The following is a 12,408-nucleotide window of genomic DNA, read 5'->3' on the forward strand; positions in this document are numbered from 1 at the left end:
CCTCTCCCTTGCCTATTCTATTCAATCTACCCGTCCCCACCAAGGCCCCTGTTCAGCATAGCAGGTGAGGCCGCCTGGGCGAGGCACTGGTCATCCTCCCAAGTTGTATCCCCCGACGCAATGTCTCACGCTCCAGAACTCTGCCCTTGTGGCGGTAGAGGTGGGATCCCTCGCTGAGTCCGAAGGAAAAACAGGTTATGAAGAAGAAGAATTAATGAATTAATTGTATTGTTTAATTAATTAAATCTTTCTATTCGTTAACATTCAAACTGATTTCATCCTGAACAACAGGGTATCCGATTGTGTTTTGTATAGGATATTCTATAATCAATTTTTTAAAGATAACCCTTTGAAAGCCTTGTTACGCGAGTGGTATTTTATATTATCTGCAGGTAATAAGATAATAATAATAATTCCTTCTCAATAAGACAGAGATTGAAATCATGGGGAAAATTGTATTCACTATCTTCGAAATAAAGAGTCTCCGTGGCTCAGGCGGCAGCGCGAAGGCTTCTCACCGCTGGGTTCCGTGGTTCAAATCACGGTCGCTCCATGTGAGATTTGTGCTGGACAAAGCGGAGGAGGGACAGGTTTTTCTCCGGGTACTCCGGTTTTCCCTGTCATATTCATTCCAGCAACACTCTCCAATATCATTTCATTTCATCTGTCACGCAGGAGTGCGACAGGCTTCGGCAGCCGGCACAATTCCTATTCTCGCCGCTAGATGGGAAGTTCATTCATTCCATTCCTGACCCGGTCGAATGACTGGAAACAGGCTGTGGATCTTCGAAAGGATTTACGAAGAATTGGATTAAACCCCGTAGGCCTACTGGAACCTTAATTGCTTGTTGATCCACTTGTTTTTATGAGTTATTCTGATAATGAATTAAACACTTTAATATATAATTAAATGAATACAGGATGGATGAAAATGATTAATACATAAATATTTGAATAATAATAATAATAATAATAATAATAATAATAATAATAATAATAATAAAGATTATATTTTAAAATTCGCAGAAGTGAGAGATTTCGTACCTAACGGGAATTATTTACTTTTCACTTAATTTAATGACTGTTATTTGTCAACCGACTGCACAAGTATTCGATTCCGCAACATTGGGCATAGAAACTGAAAGTTTAAAGACCATTGTTGTAGATAATTCAATAATCGGCAATTTATTACGTTCCAAGATCACATACAGTATTTACAAAGCGAAACATGGGTCTTTTGATTTAATAGAAAATCCTCAAATATGAACTAATATGCTGGTATTCGAAACCACAACCTGCTGGACAAGACGAAACCACCTCAATCAAACCAACTGTGCCACATTCAACTTGTGAAACTTTTGGAGCAGTGAAATGCCGCTAGAAGAGTTGACTTTATTATAACGTTTAAAACGAATATATACCCTGACATTATGATTCGCGTTTTACGACAATATTTACTCTATTTAACTAATCCCGTTAAACCTAGACAGATATTTAGAAACTGAACTGTACTGAATACATTGGCTGTGATATTTGTGCTGCGACCATCTTTTCAATAATCTACGATCAACAAAGTTAAAATAAGAAATGGCCTCTTTAATGCGTTAACTTATTGTTCGGTCACTATTTACTTTTGTAAAGATTAGAACTAATTGAATAAAATTACTGTCGTAAGAAGTACTCACCAGTTTTGAACTCCTCAATTAGATTGTCTTTCTCCCATTCGAATGTGAACAAAAATACAGTAGGAAAATCGGTGAGTTAAAAATTTACTTATAGTTCACTTCTATAATTCACTGAACTTTCAAATAAGATACATTGACAGTTGATAGGTAAATTCACACTTAATGGAGGTCTTCATATGCATATAGGAACATAAGGTTATGAATCAAGCACTTATTCACTAATGTTCGATGTCCACTCGTTTGGTCACCGAGAAGTTAAACGTTTTGTAAATATTCTTAAGAATGAATCTTTGTGACACGTATCGATAAGTATCTTTTCCACAGATTCACTGACTTAAACATATTGCGGGAGGGTAGCGTAGCGAGCGATCCAGCCCGCGGGCGGATAGCGACTGACACAGGGGGCTATGGAACAAAGCCAGCACATCTGCCGCCTCTATCTCTCTCGCACTCGAGTGGGCAGATCGCAAGCCTCATATTCCTAGAGACAATGACTAAGTCTTCTTTTAGACGGAGGTCGTACAATGCTATTTGGTATTTAGAATTAAAAATCATTGTCAAGTTGTTATTAAAAGAAGTTTGGATAGCTCAGTTGGACTCAGCGCTTGCTGAATATTGCTGTTTTGAATTCTGCGCACTGAACATATTTCTTTTGTTTCTTTTTTACCTTTTTGCAAGTTGCTTTACGTCGCACCGACACAGGTAGGTGTTATGGCGACGACGATGGGACAGGAAGGAGCTAGGACTGGGAAGAAAGCGGCCGTGGCCTTAATTAAGGTACAGCCCCAGCATTAACCTGGTGTGAAAATGGGAAACCACGGAAAACCATTTTCAGGGCTGCCGACAGTGGGGTTCGAACCCACTATCTCCCTAATACTGGATACTGGCCATGACGAAGCGACTGCAGCTATCGAGCTCGGTGAACGTATTTCGAGCGAACATGATTTCTGACGGTGTGGTAGAATATGGACAGCTCATGCATATGAAATGGAGAGAGAGGTTAGGGGAAGTACTCAACATTTACTGTTTCCGATACTGTTAATATTAGCGGAGAAATTTCATTCCAGTTTGGCTCTCTTCTTATTTTTTAATTGAAAAGCATTCCACACTCTGGCGGCATTACTCGAAGAAACATTGCAAACTTGTTACATAGAACAGTGTTTTAAATTCTTCTTCTTCTTCTCTACCTATCGCTTTTCCCACACCTGTGGGGTTGCGAGTGCGAACTGTGTTGCACATGTTTACGGTCGGATGCCCTTCCTGACGCCAACCCTATATGGAGGGATGTAATCACTATTGCGTGATTCTGTGGTAGTTGGTAGTGCAGTGTGTTGTGTGAATATGAAAAGGAGAGTTTTGGAACGGACACAAGCACCCAGCCCCCGAGCCAGTAGAATTAATCAGAAGCGATTAAAATCCCCGACCCGGCCGGGAATCGAACCCTGGACCCTCTGAACCGAAGGCCAGGACGCTGACCATTCAGTCAACGAGTCGGACTTTTAAAAATATTATTGTAATACTCAAAATATTTACAGAAGCACATGACATACAGTAGCCACAACTGAATTCTTATATCCTTATTACCATTATTCGCTGGGCTGAGTGGCTCGCACGGAGGACTTCTTAGACCAAGTTGGCGGGTTCGACTCCTGCTCATTTCGATGGTATTCGAAGGTGCTCACATATCGCACCTTGGGAAGAAGAGGGTCACAAGTGCAAAAATGATAATTCTGTGATACAGTAATTGCAATGTAAGATCCATAAAGGTCCAGTAAATTCAGCTTAATGCATTTTTATATATTTTATGTATTTACATAGTGTAATGTAATATTTTATCTATTTTTATATTCTTAATACCCTATATTTTTACATTTTTACATTGCAGTTATCTTAGAAGTATAATTTTTGCATTTGTGATTCTCTTCTTCCCAAGGTGCGATATGCAGGCCTAATGTCGCTAGATTTACTAGCACGCAAAGGAACTCCTGCGGGACAAACTTCGGCAGCTCGGTGTTTCCGAAAGCCATAGAAGTAGCTGGTGATGGTGGTGGTGGTGACTATTGTTCTAAGAAGAAGTACAACTGGGCAACCATCCTCTATATACCTCTAATCGGAGAGAAAAACTGGAAGGGATCCGACACTTCGAAAAATGAAGGTATCGGTCGTAGGAAGGCGAGGGCCATGAAGAGCGTGAAAATAAAGGACTCCCTACACTTCGCAACCCAATAACGTCGGGGTCGGAAAAGAACAAGAGTTGACCAAGGGAGGTCGGAGAGGATAGATGAAAGTGAGGAGCCTAGCACAAATAAGTGGAAGCAATGTTCAGAGTTTCGTGGTCGCCAACCTACGCTCCCAAGCAGAGGACCCCTGGGCCCTTTTAGTCGCCTCTTGCGATAGGCTGGGGATACCGTGGGTGTTATTATACCGCCCCCACCCACAGGGGAAGTAGCTGGTGAGTGGGTTCGAACCACACTGTCGGCAGCTCTGAAGATGGTTTTCCGTGGTTTCCCATTTTCACACCAGGCTAATGCTGGGGCTGTACCTTAATTAAGGCGACGGTCAATTCTTTCCCATTCCTAGGCCTTTCCTATCCCATCGTCGGCATAAGACATATCTGTGTCGTTGGACGTAAAGCAAATAGCTTACTTTAGTAGTTGGTGAGACGTAAAATCAATAACAATATTATTATTTATCCACTGAGTAACAGATGGTATTATCGAGAGAAAATAACATGGTTCACAGTTATATTTACTGATTGAGAAGGAGTACTATTGTCAAATCGATTGAATGGAATTTCATCTTTCTGTCGGATTCAGAATAGATACCATGATTGATGCGGGTAGTGCTCAGTTTAGTCCATGTTCTCTTTGTAAGATCAAACCAAGAACCAAGAAAATCTACTAGAGCTAGGGCAAACTGCTTAGGTCCATTCTTCGCTCCATTTCTATGTCATTGTATTATTATTAGGCCAACATTAGTATAGCTCGTACAGTAAAATGTATCACACAAAAATATGGGAAACTGGATTTGTTTGTTTGTTATATATTTAAAAGTAGCACTGACATTTCTGGAGATAAGTTATCTGGAAGTTCATAATAATAATAATAATACTAGTAATAATAATAATAATAATAATAATAATAATAATAATAATAATAATAATAATAATAAACAATCGCTAATATTTCCATTCTTATCTATATCTAAAACACTAGGCTGATTTTTGTGACCGTGAATTTGAGGAAACGGCTGAACAGATTGACATCGTAAAGCATTCTGACGAAAGCTCTTGGCCTGTAGATTCCAGAGTGTCTTTAAAAGCATAAATATTTATTTCCGTATATTTTTAAATTATTAAAGAATAATGTAGGATTCTGATTGGTCAAACGCTCGCCAGGACTTCAAGGCCACCTGAACTGTAAGAGCGCCGAGCGCTGAGGGGAAGTGGCAGGTTGTAGGCAGGCGTGTTCCTGGTCAGCTGTACTTCGTGGACAGCAATAGCCGCTGTTTTTCTGCCCTGTGATTGAACAGCACGTATTTCATTCAAAGTTCCTCTAAATTTAAATGAGGGATCGCTGTCTGGATGAAAATTAAATTCCTGCAAGTTGCTTTACGGCGCACCGACACAGAGGGGACAGGAACGGGCTAGGAATATGAAGGAAGCGCCGTGGCCTTAATTAAGGTACAGCCCCAGCGTTGTCTAGTGTGAAAATGGGAAACCACGGAAAATCATCTTCTTGCCGACAGTGGGGTTCGAACCCACTATCTCCCGAGTACTGGCCGCACTTAAGCCACTGCAGCTATCGAGCTCGGTAAATGAAATTCCAAAGCATCTGACGATATTCGATTAGCACGGCTCAATATGAGATGGTTTGGCTCCATGGCTAAATGGTTAGCGTGCTGGCCTTTGGTCACAGGGGTCCCGGGTTCGATTCTCCGCAGATTCGGGAATTTTAACCATAATTGGTTAATTTCGCTGGCACAGGAGCTGGGTTTATGTGTCGTCTTCATCATCATTCCATCCTCATCACGACGCACAGGCCGCCAACGGGTGTCAAATCAAAATTGACCTGCACATGGCGAGCCGAACTTGTCCTCGGACACTCCCGGCACTAAAATCCATACGCCATTTCATTTCAATATGCGATAAAGCCCCAATAGCAAATAGTCATTCATTAATGTGTGTGAATCGTCTTCTAAAATATATCATACCGGGCGAGTGTGCTATGCGGTTAGGGGGGCGCAGCTGTGAGCTTGCAATGCTTTGCCACATGCTCTTTGCTACGGTACCATTCAAGTTGTAATTTTCGATTTTCTTACAGATACAGGACAAATAACATAACCAATACGCATTTGTTCTCACAATCATTCCTAAGCGTGTCAACACTCCATCGTCCTAGATTTCGAGCCTTTAACCCTTTACATCAGTGATTTCATTGAGATATCATAGCGTAACGATGCAAGTTACAGACCTGAAACTTGCGACATTGTGATCCTCTCTTCAAAATCTATTACTTGAGTTAATACACTTATCTTAATATACGTAATAAAATTATTTTACTACACAGATTTCCATCTTTGAAGTCGAATATGCCGGAGTGAGCGGCTCAGACGGTTGAGGCACTGGCCTTTTGACCCTATCTTGGCAGGTTCAATCCTAGCTCAGACCGGTGGTATTTGAAGGTATTCAAATGCGTCAGTTTCGTGTCGGTAGATACAATGGCACGTAAAAGATCTCTTGTGGGACAAAATTCCGGCACCTCGACGTCTCCGAAAACCGGCGAGAATAGTTACTGGGACCTAAAGCAAATAACAAAAAAAGTAGTTGAATCACTTCTTACCCTCTTACAGGTACTCCTGAAGCCTGTGGTTATGGCCCACGTAAAATAAACGGTGGTTGGTACGCGTGGATGTTGACGGGGTGGAAAGAACCTTTGGTTGTAGGGCTGTGTTGTCTTATGTTATGTAAATAAAAACAAGGCATCACTGGGATATGTGTTTAATTGACTGTATAGTTGAAGGTGTGCCGTAAAACTACCTCTGTCTACAATATTTATCCATTTATACAGGTGAAAAGTTATTTGTTGCTTAACGGCAGCAGTATGCAGTAGAGGGTGAATTTGGTGCATTAGTTACCTCCTACAATGTATGTAATATTACTGATTGTTCTGTTTTTCACCATGTATTTAGCAAGTGAAATAAATGATTCCTTTATTTTCAGCTAGAACGATGGCCTAATTATCTCCAATATTTCTTACTTGCAAACGATTGAGCCATTGACTTCTAAGTTTACTGATCATTCCCTGAATAATAATAATAATAATAATAATAATAATAATAATAATAATAATAATAATAGTAATTATAACTTACTAAGCGTATAATATCACATCTCTGAGGCCTTGGGTTCGATTCCCGGCCAGGGATTTTTATCTGGATAAGAGGGCTACTTCGAGGTCCACTGAGCCTATTTAATTACAATTGAAGAGCTGTCCGACAGTGAGATAGCGGCTCCGGTCTAGAAATCCACAAGTGGCGGCCGAGAGGACTCGTCGTGCCGACCAGGCTTTCGTGCTGAGCAGTGATCGCTTGGTAGTGTGATAGTACATATATCACACCCCCAAATTATATGTAGACGTTACAGATATTATTGTCAGTATTCGATTTATTATTATTATTATTATCATTATTATCAGTATTTCATTTGTATATTTTGCCATTTATATTTGTAAGCTGGGAGATCTCCACATATGTAGGTATGAGTAATTTGTTTTGTACGAGTGGGAAAACATTGCTTTAATAACTCTGGTAATTTGGATGAGTCATGTGGCTCCCCCAGTGTCTTATGAGATGTATTTGTTGTTGTCATCGGGATGTTCTATTAGTCATGTATATATCCCAGTCTGAGGAGATGAGCTTGTTGTGGTACTAGGGAAATTTGTATGACTCATGTGATATACCCGAGCGTTTGTTATTGTCTTGAGACCAAGTATGAGTTCAGGGCTTGGTCTTGACTAGAGATCACTCATGATTGGCTGGAAAGCACCAATCCAGACGTATCATCTGAGAGGAGGGGGATGTTGATGTCTATAAACGCGTATCATACGGCGGCAACCAGGGACATTGTAAAGGAACGAGAAGGAAGACAACTACAACCAATCACTACGGTATAAGAGAACCACTCGGTACGGACAAGAAGGACAACTGACACACTGTACGAGAAGGAAGTAGTGCTGGATATACGGTATTCGAGTGACACGGCTGCAATGGACTGGTCTTCAAACGTTCGTGGAGCGTAGTCTTGTTATGTTCGTGGAAAGTGGCTGATCAACAAATTGTGGAGGGCGTACGCATTAAGTGTTGTAGTACTTGTGGAGGTCTGGCATTACATGTTGGTGAAAGCTATCTCAGACTTTCCATAAATTATGTTGAGGATCGACAAGCGTGTGTTACTAAAATGTATATATCTTTACAAGTGTTAAAGTCTGTGAACACAGTATTACGAGGTACAGTATCTGTGTGATGTTATAACTGCCGATTATGAGAATCGGTAAGTCGAATTGATATAGAGACAGTGAAGGGTATTTATCTTCATACATGTACATTGTTCATCGGACTATCTACAAATGGTAGCTTAGTTCTCGCTTTCGTTTTCCCACGGTTTTCATTATTGTTGTTGTTGTTGTAAATATGGAGACTTCCAGCAATATTTTATGTGTGTATTATATGTATAATGTTGTGTGTTGATGAGGTGCTCATCCACGGATTCTGTTAAGAATATAGTTAGCTATTTTAGAATCAGTGGAGTTATTGATGAACCTAGGTGCAGTTCCTACCTATTTAGTCGTTTTCAGGAGGTTAGGTAAGGCCTGCAGCAGATGTACCAGTACCCAGCATTATGTACACGCCCTGGGATATAAAGTTTATCATGCTCTATCAAAATTCGAGGGATCCATTCTGGTGAACTCTGGCGCCCATACTACGGACATTTCGGTTAACTATGTTTATTAATTTTATGAAGTTTTTGAGTAATGTTATTTACATATTTTTATTTATATATTATTCATGATTTTATTTATTGGTTGTCATCAAAATAGTTACAGTAGGGGCTGTTTCATCATGGGATTTTATAATATAGTAATAATATATTAATACATACGTACACCATACATACATCATCATTATAGACTGTTATGCCTTTCAGCTTCAGTCTGAAAGTCTCTGTGAATTTTCTAAATGTCGCTACAATACTGTATTTGCATTTAGTGCTGTGGGCTTATTTAGCTCTATACCTCTTATCTTTAACTCGTTAGAAACTGAGTCTAACCACCGTCGTCTTGGTCTCCCTCTATTTCTCCTACCCTCCATAACAGTCCATTATTCTCCTAGGTAACCTATCCCTTTCAGACCTGAAAGAAAACTGGAGGTGTGAATTTTTGTTTGTATGTCAAAACTTACTAAAATGCTCCTCAATACACATATTGATAGTTTATTTTACAAAATAAAAACTAACATCCGAAAAGCAGGACCCACACAGTTGTGCGTATCAAAATTCAAAACCTCGTTGTATCACATACGATGATGTATCTGCAAAATTTACGTTCACTAACCAATGTGCACACTTCATTGAACATATTCCGGTATTCAGTAAAGCTTCTAGATTAATATACATGCAATAAATAAATACTTAATTTTGGCACTACTGCTTCCCGTCATCTCGCCGATCAACTGTGCTTTTTAAACTCTTCTTCCTTCACCCTGGTGGTCAAGCGCATACTAAAAGCAATTGAAATACACGCCACGAGTCCCGCACAATCACTGCAGTCCGGTCTAGCGCCGAAAAAACATCAACTACGGCCAGGGATAACTAAAATACGAACCCGCACAATTGTGCGTACTCGGTCTGAAAGGGGTATCCTCCTCCATTCGCCTCACATGACCCCACCACCGATGCCGCTTTATGTGTACAGCTTCATCAATGGAATTCATTCCTAACATGACCTCCATTCCCTCATTCCTAGTACCCTCCTGCCATTGTTCCCATATGTTTGTACCAGCAATCATTCTCGCTATTTTCATGTCTGTTAATTCTAACATGTGAATAACATATTCTGAGTCCACCCAGCTTTCGCCCCCGTAAAGCAAAGTTGGTCTGACAACAGACCGATGCAAATATAATTTGGTCCTGGAGCTGACTTCCTTCTTATAGAATACCGGTGATCGCAACTGCGAGCTCACTGCATTAGCTTTACTGCACCTTGATTCAATCTCACTTACTATATTACCATCCTTGGAGAACACACATCCCAAGTACTTGAAATTATCTACCTGTTCCAGCTTTGTATCACCAATCTGACATTCAGTTCTGTTGAATTTCTTACCTACTGACATCAATTTTGTCTTGGAAAGGCTAATTTTCATACCATATTCACTGGACCTATTTTCAAGTTCCAAGATATTAGACTCCAGGCTTTCGGCACAGTCTGCCATTAAGACTACGTCGTCAACATAGGCCAGACTGATTACTACATTTCCACCTAACTGAATCCCTCCCTGCCACTATATACCTTTCTGTAGATGGTCCATGGAATCTACGAACAACAAAGGTGAAAGACTGCAGCCTTGTCTAACGCCTGTAAGTACCCTGAACCAAGAATTCATTCTGCCATCAATTCTCACCGCAGCCCAATTGTCAACATAAATGACTTTGATTGATTTTAATAATCTACCCTTAATCCCATGGTCCTCCAGTATGGTGGACATATTTTCCCTCAGTACCCTGTCATATGCTTTCTGTAGATCTACGAAGCATAAACACAACTGTCTTTTCCTATCGTAGCATTTTCCAGTTACCTGGTGCATACTGAAAATCTGATCCTGACAGCTTCTTTGTGGTCTGAAACCACACTGGTTTCCATCCAAGTTCCTCTCAACGACTGATCGCGCCCTCCCTTCCAAGATGCCAGTGAACAGGCTACTTTGCCTGGTACACTAATTGACGAGATACCTCGATAGTTGTTGCAATCCTTCTTGTTCCCTTGCTTATAGATAGGTGCAATTACTGCTTTTGTCCAATCTAAAGGTACCTTACCAACACTCCATGCTAATCTTACTACTCTATGAAGCCATTTCATCCCTGTCTTCCCACTATACTTCACCATTTCAGGTCTAATTTCATGTATTCCTGCTGATTTATGACAATGGAGTAGGCCTGTATTAATGTATATGAATATATTAAAATAATAATAATAATAATAATATTAATAATAATAATAATAATAATAGGCCTAATAAGAGTTGATAATATAATATAATATAATATAATAGAAAGATGTGTAAGTGTTCAAATACTGTATAAAATACGTTAATCATTGTTATCTGAGTAGAGATGTTATGTTTTTGATTTAATATATTCCTTGACTTCATCTTTTACTAAAGTTGTGAATATTTTAATTGGTTAAGCTTTCCCTTAATGACCTGTGTATAGAATGAGGAACTTACTAGTAGTAAACAACAACAGAGTTTTTGAGAGAAGAATATATTCCCTTCACCTTTATTTCTCTTGAGAGTTCTCCTGCTTTCGATTCTCTAGCACGCAAGTTAGTAGACCCAACTTAAAATCGAATTATATGAGCTGTAAGACCATAAAAATTTCGGTAAGATCACTTGCATTTCATGGTATTTCATAAGATGGCTTGTAATTTTATTTCTTCACATTAAGAAAGTAGAGGTTGCGTAGTCAGACAGTTTCTGGCAGGCTTGGTTCATATGGAATGGCACGGACTCCATTCTTAGTCATGAAGACGAGAAATGAGAATTAGCACTTGCGAAGAAACATATTTCAAGAGGAATATTTTTCTGTGCGAGAGAGAGAGAGAGAGAGAGAGAGAGAGAGAGAGAGAGAGAGAGAGAGAGTAAATTATGATCTCCTTAGACGTTATTTAAAGGGAGAAAGGTGAATATTGCACCGCGATCATACGGGATGGCAGAGAATGATACTTACAAAGCATACGTGGAAGCAGTTTTAATTTTTCGCACATGATGTAGTAAAACACAATCATTTTATGTAAGGTAATACAATAGGTAAGAACATGCGCAGCAATACAGTGGTTTGCTTCTGTATGCTGTGAGTCGCTCCAGCCGCAAGGTCAAGCGACCTGTTAGGGCAAACACAGCTCACCTGGACGAAGAAGCACACGAACCGATTATTGCTAGACTGACCACGGACATGGTGTGTCTGTTAACTGCAAGCACAGTATAACTGTAACCTGTTCTTGCTTCAAAAGTGGAATAGACGAGTTGGCGGATATGCTTCCTTGTTACGGTGAAGCTCATCGTAATTGAGAAACTGCCGTCCAATTGTACAGAGAACGATTTCCTGATCGCCGCAATCCAAATCTACTCTATGAACGTTCGTTGCTGCGTACCAGCGAGTACGCGATACTATTAGTACATTATTGTCCTATCAAGACTGCATTAGGCAAAGATCGCGGCAAATGTTAGCAGTAGAAGCCGACTTTTTGGTCATAGCTGATTGGCATCCGGAGATAAGTACGAGGAGTTCAAAGAAAACAGTTACATTTTTAGTGCATCCCTGGTCCACATGATCTGGATACTTCTCTGTCATCAATTAGTTTTTTTTGGAACTCCTTTTGTTCCTAGCAGTCTTCTATAACTCTCTTCCAGCATTTTTTCACTTTGAGGCCCCTCCAATGCAGTTTTA

General features: G+C 40.0%; 1 protein-coding gene across 4 annotated transcripts in view; it reads right to left on the bottom strand.

Annotated features, from left to right (window-relative positions):
• The window catches only part of LOC136858161 (FMRFamide receptor), a 132,437-nt gene extending 130,374 nt beyond the window's left edge, over positions 1-2,063 (bottom strand). For all 4 annotated transcript variants that reach the window (XR_011017607.1, XR_011017608.1, XR_011017606.1 and 1 more), the window contains exon 1: positions 1,686-2,063. The gene's annotated coding sequence lies outside the window, so the exon portion shown is untranslated. The remainder of the gene's footprint in view (positions 1-1,685) is intronic.
• Positions 2,064-12,408: the final 10,345 nt, after the last annotated feature.

The sequence above is a fragment of the Anabrus simplex genome, chromosome 1 (genome assembly GCF_040414725.1).
Source record: "Anabrus simplex isolate iqAnaSimp1 chromosome 1, ASM4041472v1, whole genome shotgun sequence".
NCBI classification, from domain to species: Eukaryota; Metazoa; Arthropoda; class Insecta; order Orthoptera; family Tettigoniidae; genus Anabrus; species Anabrus simplex.